Source organism: Eleutherodactylus coqui, chromosome 7, assembly GCF_035609145.1.
Source record: "Eleutherodactylus coqui strain aEleCoq1 chromosome 7, aEleCoq1.hap1, whole genome shotgun sequence".
Taxonomy (NCBI): Eukaryota; Metazoa; Chordata; class Amphibia; order Anura; family Eleutherodactylidae; genus Eleutherodactylus; species Eleutherodactylus coqui.
This window is the reverse complement of record NC_089843.1, coordinates 210,812,197-210,830,322: the sequence shown is the minus strand read 5'-3', so window position 1 is coordinate 210,830,322 and position 18,126 is coordinate 210,812,197.

Genomic DNA, 18,126 nt, shown 5'->3' with positions numbered 1-18,126 from the left:
TACGACACGTAAAAATGTTGGCCCACTGAAAACAGAACATACACGAACAAAATACGTCCGGCATATGTACAGTGGACAAAAAGATAGTTCTGGAACTATCTTTTAGCCAATATACGCTGGCGGGTCCCATAGACGCTTATGGGAGCAGGGAAAGAGAAGGGAGGGGGAGGCAATTTTGTAGCGCCCAATACTGGAAAAAACTTACAGGTGCCTCTATATAGGCACTGGAAGGCATCCCGAGGATTTTTGCAGGGCGAGAATTTTCCACGGTCCGGACGTATATTTCCGCTAAAAACAAAGCTCACGGCCATGTGAATCGGTGTAAAAACGGAGGCCATGGCAAAATGCCCATTCGCGCGTTTTCACGGGGCGGCAGGCAAGCGTAAAAATTCCTACACTTGTACGAATGAACCCTTAGTCCTCCTTCACACGGACGACATGGCATCTCAGCGAGAAAATCGCAGCGATATCGCATCGCTGCACCGTGCAACATCGCTGTGTCTTTTCGCGGCAATACCGCAATTTTGTAGCACTACAAAGTCACGTGATATACCTGAAAATATACCGTAACTGCAGAAAAAAAGAAAAAAAGAAAGCACACATCACCTAGACGCGCTGTCAGTGGCTCCGCTGCAGCTTCTCCCTGATCCCAGGTCCACTTGTCTTCTTCATCTCTTCCTGCTGTGAATTGAAAATACCAGCTTCCTGGAAGTGCTAGTTTGTAATTGGGTGATGCTTAGCCAATAAGAGCCAGCACTCAATGAAGGGCTGTGATTGGTTCATCGAGCACTGGCTGTGATTGGCTAAGCGTCAGCCAATCATAGCCAGCGCTTCCAGTAGGCAGGAATTTAAAATCCTTGTCCAGAAGATGATGAAGGAGAATAGTGCCGGGACCCGGGGAGAAGCTGCGGCCGGGCTGACAGCGCCGGAGAGTTGATGTATGTGGTTTTTTAATTTTTTTCCTGCAGGTAGGGCTTAGATTAGGGCATTGCACCGTCTGAATAAGGGGATATATGCCTGTCTGAATAAGGGGATATACGCCCGTCTGAATAAGCCCTTACTATGTAATTTAAAAAAGCAATGCCAGAATAATTACAAAACGCAAAAAAAAAACCAATCTCAGGGCGCATTCAGATAACCGTATATCGGTCGGGTCTTCACGCCCAGCCAATATACGGCGTCTCTCTCTGCAGGGGTAGGAAGCTGGAAGAGCCGGGAGCAGTGCACTGAGCTCCCGCCCCCTCTCTGCCTCCTCTCCACCCCCTCTCCGCCCCTCTGCACTATTTTCAATGAGGAGGGTCATTGCAGATAGCGCAGAGGGGCAGAGAGGGGGTGAAGAGGAGGCGGAGAGGGGACGGGAGCTCAGAGCACTGCTCCCGGCTCTTCCAGCTTCCTACCCCTGCAGAGAGAGACGCCAATATACGGTCGTCTTAATGTGCCCTAAGGGCTCGGTCAGACGAGCGGATATTCGCGCATTTTTATGCATGGAAAAAAACCTGCAATGCGTTCGTAGAAAAATTCGCACCTACAAAAGAAAGAACATATGGGTGGCAATGGACGCGGTCCTGAAAAATGCTTTCCGCACGCATTGAGGTTTTTTTTCTCCGTGCAAATATCCGCTAATCTGACTGAGCCCTAAAAGTCGCATGTACCTTAAAATGGTACCAATAAAAATTACAGCTCTTCCTGCCCGAAACAAGCCCTCTTAGGCCGCCTGCACACGGGCGGAAATCCCGCGGTGGGATTTCCCGCGGGATTTCCGCCACTGAAAGCCTGCATAGGAGTGCATTACAATACGCACTCCTATGCAGACGGACGCGGGTTGGCCGCGTAAAATCTTGCGCGGCAAACAAACCGTGGCATGTCCTATTTTTGTGCGGGGCTTGCAGAGCCTCGCACAGAAACGTCACTCACCCGGCCACCGGCTCCGGTCTGCGCATGCGCCGGCTGCCCAGCAGCCAGCACATGAAAGAGCCGGGGCCGCCGGGCGCGGGTGAGTACGCGCTCGTCTCTGCAGGCGTTTGGGCAAAAAGTGGGGCGGTCACTAAGGGGTTAAACATGGAACCTGCCTTCTGTATATTCCTGCCGGTCACTCGGTGGATGTACCCGCTTTGGTGTCTTATACTGTAAACAATAAGCGGAGTGCCTTCTATCCGGGAAGGGAAGTGGTGTCAGCACTTCCCCAGGGAACAAGCTTAATATCTGCATATTTACGGACGCTTCCTCTTTCTAATTGTTCCTTTTTCCGTTTCCTCGTTATCAAGGCCACAAAAAAGGTGATACGCGACATTCCAGCATTTTAACTTAAAGTGACCTTTTGCGTTTAGACTCACTAGTTACATTGTCAGCTGAAATAGTGCAGTGTCAGCGCAATAAATGGCCCGCCCACTCCGCTCCTTTACGCTTTCGCTTAGGTCACAATTTGTCTTTTTTTGTGAAAAAAAAGTATTTATTACAGTTTATGGATTCCATTTATTTTTATTAGGCCCCCCGCATACGGCGATTTTGTGCCCGTTTTTGTGCGCAGGAATTCAGTCGCAGAAAACGCATTCATTAAAACCCATTGATTTCAGCGGGTTCCCTTACATGGAGCGTTGCTGTGCCAAAATTTCTGTCAGGGGGGGAAAATATGCGTCATGTTCTATTTTTGTGCGAGGCCCCATAGGGATCTATGGGGTACAGAGATGTGAACTTGTCCCAAAGAAAATTGCGCACTGAGCGGCAAAATTTTGCAGTGTTAATTGATAGGATCAGGGATTAATTAGGCTGGTGTGCCTGTTCATTCCTGGCGCAATGTGAACAGGCTCAACAGCGCATAAAAGTACAGTAAGGCTGGGTTCCCACGAGATGAAAATGTCGCGGAATGTCCTCAGCGGGACCGCACGGAAATGCAGCAAGATTTCCGCAGCGGAAAGGCTTCTTCAAAACCCAGTGCGGCTTTGAAGTGGCTTTTCCGCCTGTATTCCGCTGCAGAAATCTCTCCCCAGAGCGAAGAGAGCCCGCCGTGGAAACGGCGATGCAATTGACAAGTCGCGGATTTGAATTCTGCGCCGCATGTCAGTTTCTGCGTGGCCTTTGCAAATCTCGTCCTCTTTGCTGCTTAGTCTCAGGTTTAAAAATGCATGCAGAATATTCCTTCCGCCCCGTGTGAACGCAGCCTAAAGGAGCATGATCGCGCTCCTGAGACGATGTGATAGCGCTCCATTCTGAGCACGATTACATCACGCTCTCGCCAACGTTAAGACGTCACGCTACTCTGCAGGAGGCCTGAGGGCTTAAGCACATTGGCGGTTTTCGTCCCCGCCGCTCAGGTGCCGGAAGCTGCTACAGCAGTATGTTCTGCTGATTGTTCACGAAGCTCTGCAGCCAATCAATGACTTCAGTGCTAAATAATAACCAGCACAAGGCGTTCCGGAGGCTTCTGAAACCGGAGGAGCTACGCTGCACCCGGGGACCTCTCTCTTTCTTCTATCTATCTCTCCTTTCTCTCTCTCTCACCCAGGGGCGTAACTATAGGGGATGCAGGGGATGCAGAGGATGCGGTTGCACCTGGGCCCAGGAGCCTTAGGGGGCCCATAAGGCCTCTCTTCTCCATATAGGGAGCCCAGTACTATGAATAAAGCATTATCGTTGGGGGCCCTGTTACAGGTTTTGCATCGGGGCCCAGAAGCTTCAAGTTACGCCTCTGCTCTCACCTACTTCTCTCTCTCTCTCTCCTCTCTCTATTCTCTCTATCTTCTCTCGCTCTCTCTCCTCTCTCTCTTCTCTCTCTCTCCTTTCTCTCTTCTCTCTCTCCTTTCTCTCTCTCTCTCACTGTCTTCCCTCTCTCTTCTCTCTCTCTTCTCTCGCTCTCTCTCCTCTCTCTCTTCTCTCTCTCTCTCTCTCACTTTCTTCTCTCTCTTCTCTCGCTCTCTCTCCTCTCTCTCTTCTCTCGCTCTCTCTCCTCTCTCTCTTCTCTGTCTCTTCTCTCTCTCCTTTCTCTCTCTCTCCTTTTTCTCTCTCTCACTCTCTTCTCTCTCTTCTCTCGCTCTCTCTCTCCTTTCTCTCTTCTCTCTCGCTCTCTATCTTCTCCCTCTCTTCTCTCTCTCCTTTCACTCTCTCTCACTCTCTTCTCTCGCTCTCTTCTCTCTCCTTTCTCTCTCTCCTTTCTCTCTCACCTCTCTCTCTCCTCTCTCTTTCTCTTCTCTCTCTCTTCCCTCTTTCTCTCTCTCTCCTTTCTCTCACTCTCTTCTCTCTCTTCTCTCTCTCCTGTCTCTCTTCTCTCTCGCTCTCTATCTTCTCCCTCTCTTCTCTCTCTCCTTTCACTCTCTCTTCCCTCTCCTTTCTTTCTCTCTCCTCTCTCTTTCTCTTCTCTCTCTCTTCCGTCTTTCTCTCTCTCTCTCTCTCTATACTTGTCATTACTGTAAATTGTTTGCATAATAAAATGGTGGCTGTGACCAAAAAAGACGTAGTCTGCGTATGTCTCTGTTGGGGGAGGGAAAGAAAGGGAGGTAGGGCAGGGGGAACAACTCTGTCTGTGCCCGGGTCATGCTGAAATAGAGCCAGCTGTCTTCTTTTCACAACTTTGTATGCTGTTAAACTCCCTCCCACCCCCCCTTTTTCTGCTCCCATAGAAGTCTATGGAAGCTTCCAGCATATCTCAACAAAAAAAGGGCAAGACCTGACTTTTAACATGGCATATAAAATCAGTGACTGAAATTGTCGCGGATGTGGTATTCCTCCCGCGCCCAAAATCGTTCATGTGAATGAATACATTGGAATCCAATGGTTCGGACGGTCGTGATTTTTGTGCGCTTTTTTTGACGCTACTAAATAACTGCATATATCCAGTCGTGTGAATGAGGCAGGGGGGGGGGGGAGGATTCCTTCCTGACTCCACTCCAGCAATCAAGGTCACTACTCAGTCTTGTGCTATCCTATAGCATCCCTTCAACAAGTCAACTTAACCCCTTACTGACCAGCCTATTTTGTGTCTTAAGGACCAAGTGATTTCTAGCATTGCATTGCCAGAGCCATAACTCATTGACATAATCGTATGAGGACTTGTTTTTTTTGGGGGGAAGAAGAGTTGTATAATTATTGTTGTAGAACTTTTATCACTTTTTGGGGGCAAGATGGAAAAAATACTCCAGAAATTTTACGTTCACCATTTAGTAAAAATAATGTGGTTACTTTCTCATCTAATCAGCGCGATTACTCTGATACCAAGATTATGTAGATTTTTAAAAATGTTTTTTTACTACTTTTGCATTAAAAAAAAGGTTTCTAAAAAAAGACAATTGAACCTGCAGCTCCGCATTCTAAGGGCTTATTCGCAGGAGCGCATATCATTTTCATGGCCGGCTGGTATATGTTATCATCTGGGCTGTCTTCCCCCTTCCCTCCCCCTCGCCGGCTCTCTGCTTCTCTCCTCCCCTCCGTCTGTCTGCAGCCAGCAATGGGAGGGGATGAAGCTTAGCTCCGCCCCCTCTCATTGCAATTAGCCAGAGGAGAGGAGAGTGGCAGAGAGCCGGTGAGGGAGAGGGAAGACAGTTCAGATGGTAGCGTATATTGGGTGGCCGATATACGCTTGTGTGAATAAGCCTTAAGACATTTTTATTTTCCGGTAACGGAGCTCTATGGGGGCTTGTTTTTTTGCAGGAAGAGTTGTAGTTTTGATTGGTACACTCTTGAGACACATGGCATTAGTTTTTAAAATTATTTACCATGTGTAATAAATATTAAAATATTTCCATCGTCTGGGTTATTATAAATGCGGTAATATCTATTGCGTTGCTTTTTAAAAAAAACTTTTTGATATTTCATCCATTTAAAATGTTTTTTTGCAATTGTTCGATTGCTAGGATAGTACACTGCATTACTTATGTAGTGCAGTCTACCAAGCCTATGACAGTAGCGCATTAGACTCTGCAGCAGTTGCTTTTAATAGGCTGAGTTATATGGTAAACGCGGAGGCCTTTGTCAGGCTCCTGGCTGCCATGGGAACCCACTGGTACCTTGCAATCGGATTGCAGGGTGCCGATGGGTGACAGAAAGAGCCCACTCCTCCGTCAAATGCTGAAGTTGCTATTAACCCTTTCCAACCCACTGTCTGATGTCTGAAGACATTATGATTTAAGGCTGTACAGCTCAGATGTTGGAAGACGTCCGTCGAGGTTCTCTTACTGTATATTGCCAGCCTCTCTGCTGTCAGAGCCTATCCAACATGTCACTTCATGCAGTTCTAGCTTTAGCCAGCAGATAGCGCCGTTGTAGAACAGCAAAAAAAGAGTAAGCCCCCTAGGAAAACCAGGATACAAATTGGATTAGAAAGGGTTAATACTGGCTTGAAAAGGGGCTGAACGGCCAGGATCTGAGGTCTCTCCATTCCTGGCTGTTTGAGCAGGAGCTGGGCTGTCAGTAACCACAGATGTATTTGCAGGTTTGTAGCTAGAGATGAGCGAGCATACTAGCTAAGGGCAATTACTCGAGCGAGCATTGCCCTTAGTGAGTACCTGCCCACTCGGGAGCAAAGATTCGGCTACCGGCAGCGGGCGGGGGAGAGCGGGGAGGAACGGAGGGGAGATCTCTCTCTCCCTCTCTCCCCCCCGCTCCCCCCTGCTCATGGCCGCAACTCACCTCTCACTCGCGCCGGCAGCCGAACCTTTTCTTCCGAGCGGGCAGGTACTCGCTAAGGACAATGCTCGCTCGAGTAATTGCCCTTAGCGAGTATGCTCGCTCATCTCTCTTTGTAGCCCATTAGTGAGCTCAGTAAAAAGACGTCTTGGCCGTCACTTAAGGGGTTTTAAAAGCATTGAGGATTGAGGAACATTTTATATTTCAAGCAGTTCTTGCTTCTTTTCTCGGGTGGTTCTTTACCATCAATTAGTTGTACTTTTTTTTTAACCTTCTCTTATAACCGTACGTTGCCCTGACCGTAGTATTTGCAGTGAATAGATCGCACAAAGCAGATGCAGAACTTTCCATTCACCACCTGTTGCCTGATTTACACGTTAATGGAGAGACCAAGAGGGCTACCTGCTGCAGGGCTGTCGCCTGACAATGCTTCCTGGGCTCAATATACAATGTATCAAAGCAGGAACTTGTAAGGAAATATTGTTTCATGAGATGCCCGTCATTCCCATGCCATAGACTGTGGGGTATTTCACCGTAGGGATAACGGATGCAACCTTTCCTCGTACGTCTGAAGCTGCACATCAATAGACCACCTGCCATCATGCCAGTCATATGAGAACTACATAAATGTAACTGGTCCCAACAGCTGCTAGTTCTATAGAAATAACAATATAGCAGCCGCCCATATAGGACGGTCTATATGTGCCAAATATCAGAGGCGGGCCGAATACCTTACTACACTTAATGAACATGCTCTAGTCAACGTCAGGTGGTAAGTAGAGATGAGCAAGCATACTCGCTAAGGGCAATTGCTTGAGCGAGCATTGCCCTTAGCGAGTACCTGCCCGCTTGAGAGACAAGGTTCGGGTGCTGGCGTGGGGGAGTGGTGAGTTGCGGCAGTCAGCATGGGGGAGAGGGAGAGATCTCCCCTTCGTTCCTCCCCGCTCTCCCCTGCAGCTCCCTGCCTCCCGCCGGCACCCGCACCTTTTCTCTCGAGCGGGCAGGTACTCGCTAAGGGCAATGCTCGCTCATCACTAGTGGTAAGGCATCGTTAGTACTTATTGTATGGCCACAAAGAAGACGGATAAATAAATGGGGCACATGCTAAAAACTGTGTTGGATGTGTTTGGGAAATAAGAAGTGGGCACATCACCCACATCATCTCCATAGGTCTAATTCACACGATGCAGTTTTTCCGTTGGCACGGGGCAGCCATGCACTTGTTTTATATCCATCTTGTACAACGTAAAAACTGGCAGGATTTTGGGATGGAGTCTTAACGACACATTCTTTCAGGATAAGGGGGGATTCACACGGACGTACGCACAATTACGCACGCTTCCGCACAATATATTTGCACTGTGTGCAGTAAAATTCAGCAATAGGCGCGCAAAAAACTCATTGATAGTGCCAATACGTTGCGCCGAGGCGCGCACTAAAACACGTATGCCCATGTGATGGCTCCTTTAAAGGCTTTCACAGGGACATATTTGTGTGCGTAATACACAGAGAATAAAACACACTGACATCAATGGGTTGGTCCACATTTATGTATTTTGCGTGGACATTTTGGTCGTGCAGAACAGAAACCAAAACACAGACGGCTCTACTTTTCTAAACATTTGCGCAACAAAGGTCCCCAATTTTACTCAAAATAGTAAAAAATAAATCTCAAACATCTGAAAAAAAGAAAACTGCTTGAAAAATAATGTAAGAAAAAAAGCAACCGAACTCCTGTGTCAATCCACTGGCCAGCCTACACTGATACATACACTCCCAGCTGTTCTGCATCAGGCATGTGTCTCGGTCTCACTCCGGGGTTCGGTATAGTTAAGGCCACAACCATATAAAACTTCATAATCGACTGTTGACAAAAGCTTCGCCCACTAATAAAGAGAGCGGCTCGTTACACTTCATTATCTTGTAATCTACTTTTCATGCTTGACCCCATTGTGATTTTCAGCCAGTTAAGCCTATAAAGACCCAACTAATTGTATTGTGTATAGTCACCATGTATAAGCAAACTTCTCATTAGTCGGAGCCATGAGAACTTGTCATTGTCAGGGCTGCAATTAAAAAAAATGCTACGGGGAATGAGGTCTCAGGATAACTTCTAGATAGTTTAACGTAGTTTGATACATTTAGTGGGGGGCCATGAAAATCCACAAATATTCACATGCTTATTATTTTTTGGTTAGTAGATAAAAGATGCATTTTAAGTAGAGATGAGCGAACCTGCTCGGTTAAGCAGTTACTCGAGCGAGCATCGCTCTTCTAGAGAAACTGCATACTAGTCCGATCAGATTTGGGGAATGGGGAGGGGAGATTTCCTTCATCCCCACAGTGATGCGTAGCTGTTTTGCCATGAAAATGCCTCGCGTCTGAGGGGAATTCACATGGTGGGAAGCGCAATATGGGGACAGGATTCACGGCCCCATATTGTGCTCGCCCATGTGAAGTTAGCCTTAGAGCTTTGTCAGATGACCGTATTTGTGCGCCTTTTTGCGCGTGTAAAATATATGTGTTTAAGGGTGCATTCCCACGAACGTATATCGGCTCGGTTTTCACGCCGAGCCGATATACATTGTCCCCGTGTGCAGGGGGAGGTGGAGGATGGAAGAGCCAGGAGCAGGAACTGAGCTCCCACCCCCTCTCTGCCTCCTCTCCACCCCCTCTGCACTATTTGCAATGAAAGGAGGAGGGACGGGGGTGGGGCTAAGTTCAAAGCATTAGCCCCACCCCCGTTCCATAGCCATTTAAATCAGGAGGGGGGGGGGTTGTGGACGCATGTGAACAGGGCCTGCTTGCATAAAAATTACAGTACTATGCGCCGATGCATATGCAAATCTACCTTATTAATCTCGTTTGTTGCTCAAATGCATGGGACCTTACACTCTCCTTTAACTTACCTTTGCTTCAACATCATCAACAACTTAACCCTTTAATAATAAATAAATAAAACACGGACAACCAGGTTGGAACAAAAAGGCCGCGGTCTTTATTGATGGGATTTTATTAACACCAAACCATTAATAATAAATACTGTCTTTAAGACGCGCTAAAACCAACCAATGCGGGCTACAAATTCCCATCAATCAACCGCAACACCCTACTGGGAGGGAGGGAAGCTGCTTTACAGTCAAAGATGCCCGGGACCTCTTTGCTGATTACCTCTGTTCACAGCCCCCTCCACTCTCGTTATCCAATCACATAGGCTTCCCCAACACCGCTCAACACCAGCAACGGGCCGAGCTTCCCGCTCTTTTAGGCCACCAGTCAATGCCCGCTGCCAGCTTTACCTCAAAACCGCCTGGCAACGACACCCCGGCCAATCACAGCAGGAGACCATCACCAACTATAACCTGACAGAATGACCTGAGAGCCAAGTTAATTAACCTTTTAATCACCATAGCAGTATACATTATGGTCCCACATAAGCCTACTGTATAACACCAGAACACTCCCAGGTCCCATGCGGATCTCCCTCCTGAGTGTCACTCGATCCGTACATTGCACTGAAGCATGTGTAACTATGCACATGGTCATCTGAAGAAGCCTTCAGGGTTGAGGTATGGAGGGTTTTTCCAGCACAGACTCCCCCAATATGGCGGCGCGCTTAGTTTACCAGACAAAAAACACAACGTTTGGTCCGGTACAAAAAAAAGACAAAATGTATAAAAAGAAATAACCCACTGTAGGAAAGAATCATGTAAGATGTTTTCCTTAGCTCAGCACATATATATCCTCCACCTACGACCGGAGTGAATGAACCTGTACAAATATGTCAGAAGAAGGTGTTCTCAGGTTCGGACATGATTAAACCTGCACAACCGGTGTGACGAAACCTCCAGATATGCAGCCCCCAACAGAAGGAACTAACTAATGACCAACTGTTACCTTCTTGTCCTTAAGGACCTTATTTATATCTTGAGGTAGTTGATAGATTTCTCGAGATCTTTACAAATATGCTTGATACTGTTCCACATAAAATCTTAGTGACTAATACGGGGATACTAGGACTTGTGTGTAAAGGAGTAATTCTAAAAACTTTGGGGCTGGAGGAACCTCCAACCAATTCTTTGGACCGCCAAGATTACGTAAAAACAGTCCCAGACCGCAGCAAAGCAAAGATTTCATTGGAGTTTACTAGAAACATAGATGACGCTTGGATTGGTCAGCCGTAGAGATGAGCGAGCATACTCACTAAGGCAAACTACTCAAGTGAGTAGTGCCTTATGCGAGTACCTGCCCGCTCGTCTCTAAAGATTCGGGTGCCGGTGTGGAAGAACGGTGAGTTGCGGGAGTGAGCAGGGGGGAGAGAGGGAGAGGGAGATCTCCCCCCCCCCCGTTCCTCTCTGCCCCCCGCCGACACCCAAATCTTTTGAGAAGAGCGGGCAGGTACTCGCATTAGGCACTACTCGCTCGAGGAGTTTGCCTTAGCAAATATGCTCGCTCATCTCTAGTCAGCCGCAAAAGAAGATCAAGCGGCCACAGAATGCGCTGCTTGATACTATCAAAGCCGACCCCAACATGCAAATGATCGAACTAAAAGAAGCCATACAAAAGAGAACCACGTGGAGGGGGCTGATCCATCTAGTGTCCAAAAGTCGTCACGACTAAACAGACAGAGAGGAAGATACAAAGCAGTGGCCATTAACGTAACCTATACATACCGGATCCCAGTAATTACCAGAAGGGGGCAGTGTTCTACCCTCTTCTTTTTAGTGTAGTTGTTAGTGAACTAGATCATACATGACTGCTGGTAATGGAGTCCTTGGAAATTGAGCACAATGTCCTTGATCATTGTTGTCTTTATAGCCAGCCTCAGCTACATGCAACCTGTAGAATTGCAAAGGGGGGCACCAAGTGGATGTAGGCTGGGGGCAATCATCTCCATTTGGTCGGCCCAGCCAGATGATCTTCTTCCTCAGTAGAAGAATCTTGTGTAACTATATGAATCATCTTCAACCTGGCTCTGTCTCTTTCCCTCTGCTATCCCAAAGTGCCACTGTCAGCCCATTGGTGCTCTCACAACACAGTTTCTTAGTTCTGCTACTGTATTTATGTTAAGAGCTTGGCTCTGGTGCTGTATCTATATTAAGAGCTTGGCTCTGGTGCTGTATCTATATTAAGAGCTTGGCTCTGGTGCTGTATTTATGTTATGTGCTTGGTTCTGATACACTATTTAGTCACTGATTGGTTCTGGTGTGGGCATGCGGCTCACTTGTTGCTTTCCACACAAGCAGAATATAGGCAACTTTCAGTTCAGTATATATTGTTTGTTCCCTATGAAGGGGAACACACAAAAAAAACTTTGGCACAGGGTGCCATCTAACCTAAATCCGGCATTGGTGGTCTTCAGCTATGGGAATCCATTAGCCTCACAAGTTAGACCATAACTACAATTAATAGGCTCCCAGGAATTTATGAAGAATGCCGACTACGGAGTCAATGTGGTCTTCACCTGTAGGACCCCATTATCCTCACCATCTATGTCCCAGGAAATTAAGCAACATATTCTTGATCATCATGGGCTTCAACTACAGGACCCATTATCTATACAATGTATACAATGGCTGCTAACGATGGCTTCCCAGCAAATTAAGTGCAATGTCCTTGATCATGGTGGACTTCATTATCACCCCATTAGCCTCACAAATACAACCATGACTATTATTAATGGGGTTCCAGGAAATTAGGGACAATGTCCTTGATCATTGTGTTTATTAACTATGACTCCATGGTCTTCAAAACCACACCATGACTGATCTTAATGGTGTCCCAGGAAATTAAGCAGAATTTTCAGTTTTCTTAATAGAAAACTAAGTTGAACCACATGGAATGCAAAAACATACAGAAAAGGCATAAATCAACTGCATGATGGGAATATGACACAAATAGATTAGAGGCATTTAGCCCCTTCCAAAAGTGCTCATAAAAGATTATAATTAGAGATGAGCGAGTATACTCGCTAAGGCTGCATTCAGACGAACGTATATCGGCTCGGTTTTCACGCCAAGCCGATATACGTTGTCCTCGTGTGCAGGGGGGGGGGGTGGAAGATCCAGGAGCAGGAACTGAGCTCCCGCCCCCTCTCTGCCTCCTCACTGCCCCTCTGCACTATTTGCAATAGGAAGAGGCAGGGCGGGGCTAATTCTCGGAACTTAGTATGTATTATAATTAGAGATGAGCGAGTATACTCGCTAAGGTACATTACTCGAGCGAGTAGTGCCTTAGCCGAGTATCTCCCCGCTCGTCTCTAAAGATTCGGGCGCCGGCGCGAGTGATAGGTGAGTTGCGGCGGGGAGCAGGGGGAGCGGGGGGGAGAGAGGGAGAGGGAGATCTCCCTCTCCCCCCCCGCTCCCCGACGCTCCCCGCCCCCCCCGCCAGCCCTCGAATCTTTAGAGACGAGCGGGGAGATACTCGGCTAAGGCACTACTCGATCGAGTAATGTGCCTTAGCAAGTATACTCACTCATCTCTAGTAGCAATCGAACAATCGCAAATTAAAGTGTTCTGGTGGGACTAAAAAAAATTAAAAAATACTTAAAAATATATATTTTTTAATTATTGGAAAAAAATAAAGGAAGTAAAAGTATAACTCCCCCTCCTTTTCCCATATTAATTAAATGAATAACTACATAAAAATAAAAGCATATTTGATATTGCCGCATTCTTAAAAGTCTGATTTATCAAAGTAACGCATTATTATCCCTGCATGGTGAACGTTGTCAGAGAAAAAAATATACAACGCCAGAATTGCGCCTCTTTGGTCGCCCCGTTTCCAGGAAAAAATGTAATAAAAAGTGATCAAAAAGTCACAAGAACTCCAAATGATCCCAATAAAAAATTACAGGATGTCCCGCAAAAGATGAGCCCTCAGACCACTATATCAATGGAAAAATGTAAAAAAGTTATGGCTGTCAGAAGATGGCGGCAGAAAAAAATTGTCTTTTTTTTTTACAAGTTTAGATATTTTATTTTTTATAAGTAGTTCAGCAAAAAAACCAAAAACTTTATAAATTTGGTAACATAGTAATCATAGTGACTAGAGTTGAGCGAACATACTCTGCTGAGCTTGATGCTCGTACGAGTATTAGTATACTCGATGGTGCTCGTTACTCGAACAAGCATCAAGCCGTGTTCGACCCCGCCCCAGTTTTTGCCCCCCCCCGCCGTGACATGCCTGTTTTGGCTCCTCCCTGCTGCAGCGCACGTCATTGGAGAAAGAGAAACGAACCTAGGAAACAAAAAAAAAAGCTCTGCACCCGGCGTCCCACATACAAAAATGCTCGAGTCTCCCATTGTAGTCAATGGGGTTCGTTACTCGAGTAGAGCTCTCGAATTTTACGAAAAGCTCAACTCGAATAACGCGGACCCGAGCATTTGGGTGCTCGCTCATCTCTAATAGTGACCCATGGAATAAAGTTATCAGGTCATTTTTGCTAAAGTATGTATATCATAGAAATTAGATCCCCCCTAAAGATGGCAGAAATGTTTTTTTTCCATTTCACTCCAGTTAGAAAGTTTTAAGTTTTCCAATACATTATATGGTACCATTAAAAATTACAACTCGCCCCGCCCAAAAGCCCTCAGTTAGCTAAGTAAGCAGAAGAATAAAAAAGTTATGATTTTTATGAAAGTGAGGAGGAAAAAACGAAAATGGAAAAATAAGGGATTAAGGGATCCATATTCTCCCATTTATAGGAAATTGCGGTGAAATATGCCTTGAATGTTTGGAGACTCTGCTTCTCTACATTGAGATAATGCAGTATAGGGAAAAACGGGTAATAAATCGTAGAATTTTTTTTTCAGAAATTCATTTGGAAATTGGTTGAAGAACACTTAAAAAAAGCAATGGCCTCCTCCTCTCCCTGCCGCCATATATCCATCTCCCTAATAGGTGTGTCTTCGCCATTTGGGACAGATTTACTGTCTAATCAATCTACTCTACTGCTGAATATTTCAGTTGGTGGAAGAACCCTAAGGCCGCTCTCACACAGGCGTTCGCAAAACGCTGCGTTCGAAATCTTACAGTGATTCCGAGTGATGATTTCAAACGCATTGTCCAGGATTTGACAGTAGTTTTTAACGCAGCCCATCATTGGGATGGGTGATGAGGAGCATTAAAAAGCACTAAAACATCCGAAATTAGAGCAGACAGTGCTAGAAAATCAAGCGTTCGAAACGCCGCATACGAACGCTAACCTGCGAGTCTCCGTTGAGATCAATGCAGTGCGAGTGCCGTGCCATGTCTTTAAAGGTCCCATTGAAAACAATAAGCAAAGCGTTCTAAGGGAACGCCCAAAGATAGAACATGCTGCGACTTCCATCTTTGCAGCATCGCGGTGCAGGAAAAGAAAAATTTGCTCATATGAATAAGTCCATTCAAAAAATTGGCATGAGATTCTCACCCACGTGAATGTAGGCTAAAGCCCCCTTCACACGGGCAAAAAGGCATCGCCGCGATATCGCATCACTGGTCTGTGTGATAGCTCTGCATCTTCTTGCGGCAATACCGTGATTTTGTAACGCTACAAAGTCACGCGACTTTGTAGCATCACATGCGAGTGATTGGTTCAATCACTGCCATTCATCAAGCACCTGCTGTGATTGGTTAAGTGTCAGCCAATCACAGCCAGCGCTTCCAGGAGGCGGGGACTTTTCAATCCCCGGCCAGAAGATGAAGAAGAGAAGCAGTGGCGGGAAAAGCTGCGGCGGAGAACGCTTCTAAAGTAATGTATGTGTTTTGGTTTTTTTTCCCTGGGCTTAGGTTATGGCTCTTGCAGCAGGATTTCCCACTGTCAAAGTTGCATCACACCGCATGGAAATTGCGTTTTCGTGCGATGCAAGAGGGAAGAAGGCTCCATAGGGAAACATGGGCTACAAAACCTCATGAGTCGCAGACATATCGTCGGACCTGCAAGGTTTATGGATCGGGTTGTTGCATGCTACAAAACATCGCATGTGTGAAGGAACCCATAGGAAAGCATGGGCTTCACATACATGCGATTTGTAGCATTGTAGCAGCGCGACTTTGTCGCCCGTGTGAAGGAGGCCTTATGCGGCTTCCATACATTCTTTTGAATGTCTTATTTTTGGGCGTTCCCTCGGAACACATTGCTCATTCTTTTCAATGGGACAGGAGAACACATTGCAGAAAAACACCTGCCTCCACCAGTACACCGCACATGCTGATATCGGACCAAGTATCAAATGTGAACTTTTTGTGTGTTCGGACAACGGAATCAACTCAGATTCCGCCTCAAAAACTGCTGCATAAATCCATTACTCTTCTGCCGGGGAATTTGCCGTAAGCCGTGTCAGTGCGAAAAATCCACATGCTGAATTTTCAACGCATTTCCACAGGAATCCATGCGAAGAAGCGACTGCTTAGCTGCAGATTTTGCCGCGGGTTTAGAGGAGGAATTCCTTGTCAAATTTCGCTGTGCAACCATACCCTTATGGTGGACCTCCGCCTATGGGCCAATGCTGTCTGCTTGCCCCCCAATTGGGCAGCCAGCCCCCGCTCAGTATAGAACGTCAGCCACAAATTATCTAAAAACATTTATGTCATTTCTTGGACTGGAACAAGTCAGAACATGAACACCGACTCCCCGCTGCTTCCTCCTTCCACCAAACTAAAGTTTACTTAATCAGATATCTATAATGTGAATTGGAAAGACTTGTGTTTACCAAACACCCCGGGGGATTGCTTACAAAGGCAGGCAATATTTCCAGACGCCCCCTTGTCTAAATGATCTTCCCTTTCAACTCAGTGGGATTCAAATGATGCGTAGGAAAAGTAAAGGAAGAACTTCACAAAAGAAAACTTCCCAGCAAGCACTTCCCGGTGCTATCACGCGCTATTTCTTCTCTGTGGGCAAAAAGTAATATGCACACCTGGGAAATTGCCGAAACACATTGGATAAAGTCTAATCTAATTTGCATGTGCCGAGTCCGCTGGTGCTTGCCGACTGCTGTTGTCGGAAACAAGGATTGGCCCGTGTAATCACATCTGAGAAAGTAGTCCACTAACAGACTGTAAACCATATGAACATTGGCACTGTTGTGCTAACTTCTGCCTGTGATACTTTGTACAGTTTTCAAGTCCACCGACCTGGAGTTTGGACTAAAGATTAAAATTGACTTCCATTTCCTAGGTTTTCGTCCAGTCCCAATCAACATCTTCTCCAATATATCGTCCTCCATTTCCAGCCCATGCATGTAATAATTTAAAGGTAATTTGCTGTGATACAATCGGTCACAATATAGGTGTATCGTTGGGCTACTTTCTCATCTGCGTCGGAGGTTCCGGTTTCCTGTTCTGTTATGGGACAGGAAAGAGGAATCCCCTAATGCAGGGGTCCCCAACTCCAGTCCTCAGGGACCACAAACAGGTCATGTTTTCAGGATATCCTATGGTAAGAACACCTGTGACAATGCCTGGGGCACTGATGATAATTACATCACCTGTGTAAGGGTGCATTCACACGAACGTACATCGGCTCGGTTTTCACGCCGAGCCGATATACGTTGTCCTCATGTGCAGGGGGGGGGGGGAGGCTGGAAGAGCCCAGGAGCAGGAACTGAGCTCCCGCCCCCTCTCTGCCTCCTCTCCGCCCCTCTGCACTATTTGCAATGAGAGGAGGCGGAACGGGGTGGGGCTAAGTTACGCGAATTAGCCCCGCCCCCGTCCCACCTCTCCCCATTGCAAATAGTGCAGAGGGGTGGAGAGGAGGCAGAGAGGGGGCGGGAGCTGAGTTCCTGCTCCTGGGCTCTTCCGGCCTCCCCCCCCTGCACATGAGGACAACGTATATCGGCTCGGCGTGAAAACCGAGCCGATATACGTTCGTGTGAATGCACCCTAACACTGAGGAAATCCTGAAAACATGACCTGTTAGCGGTCCCCAAGGACTGGAGTTGGGGAACACTGCCCTAATGGAATGGCTCCGTCTTATGATGGAACTGAACAGTGCCAAATAGACCCCATTGACAATAATTAGGGTCTGTGTAGTCTCCGTTCAGCTGTCCGACATGTTACTGGATAAGAAAGTCCTCCATGCAGGTCTTTTTCTTCTGGTATTTTATGGCGATTCTGCACTAGAGATGAGTGAGCATACTCGCTAAGGACAATTACTCGATCGAGCATTGCCCTTAGCAAGTACCTGCCTGCTCGGAAGAAAAAATTTGGCTGCCGGCGGCAGGGGAGAGCGGAGAGGAACGGAGGGGAGATCTCTCTCTCCCTCTCGCCCCCCCCCCGCTTCCCCCTGCTCACTGCCGCAACTCACCTGTCACCCGCGCCGGCATCCGAACCTTTTCTTCCGAGCAGGGAGATACTCGGAATTAGGAGTAATTGTCCTTAGCGAGTATGCTCGCTCATCTCTATTCTGCACAAAAGAAAAAATAAAGAGTAAGGCCCAATGTCCACTGGTGGATCTGATTTGCAGAAACCGCGTGGAAGATCCACAAATCAAGCCACCCATAGAAATACATGGGCATCCGCAAATGC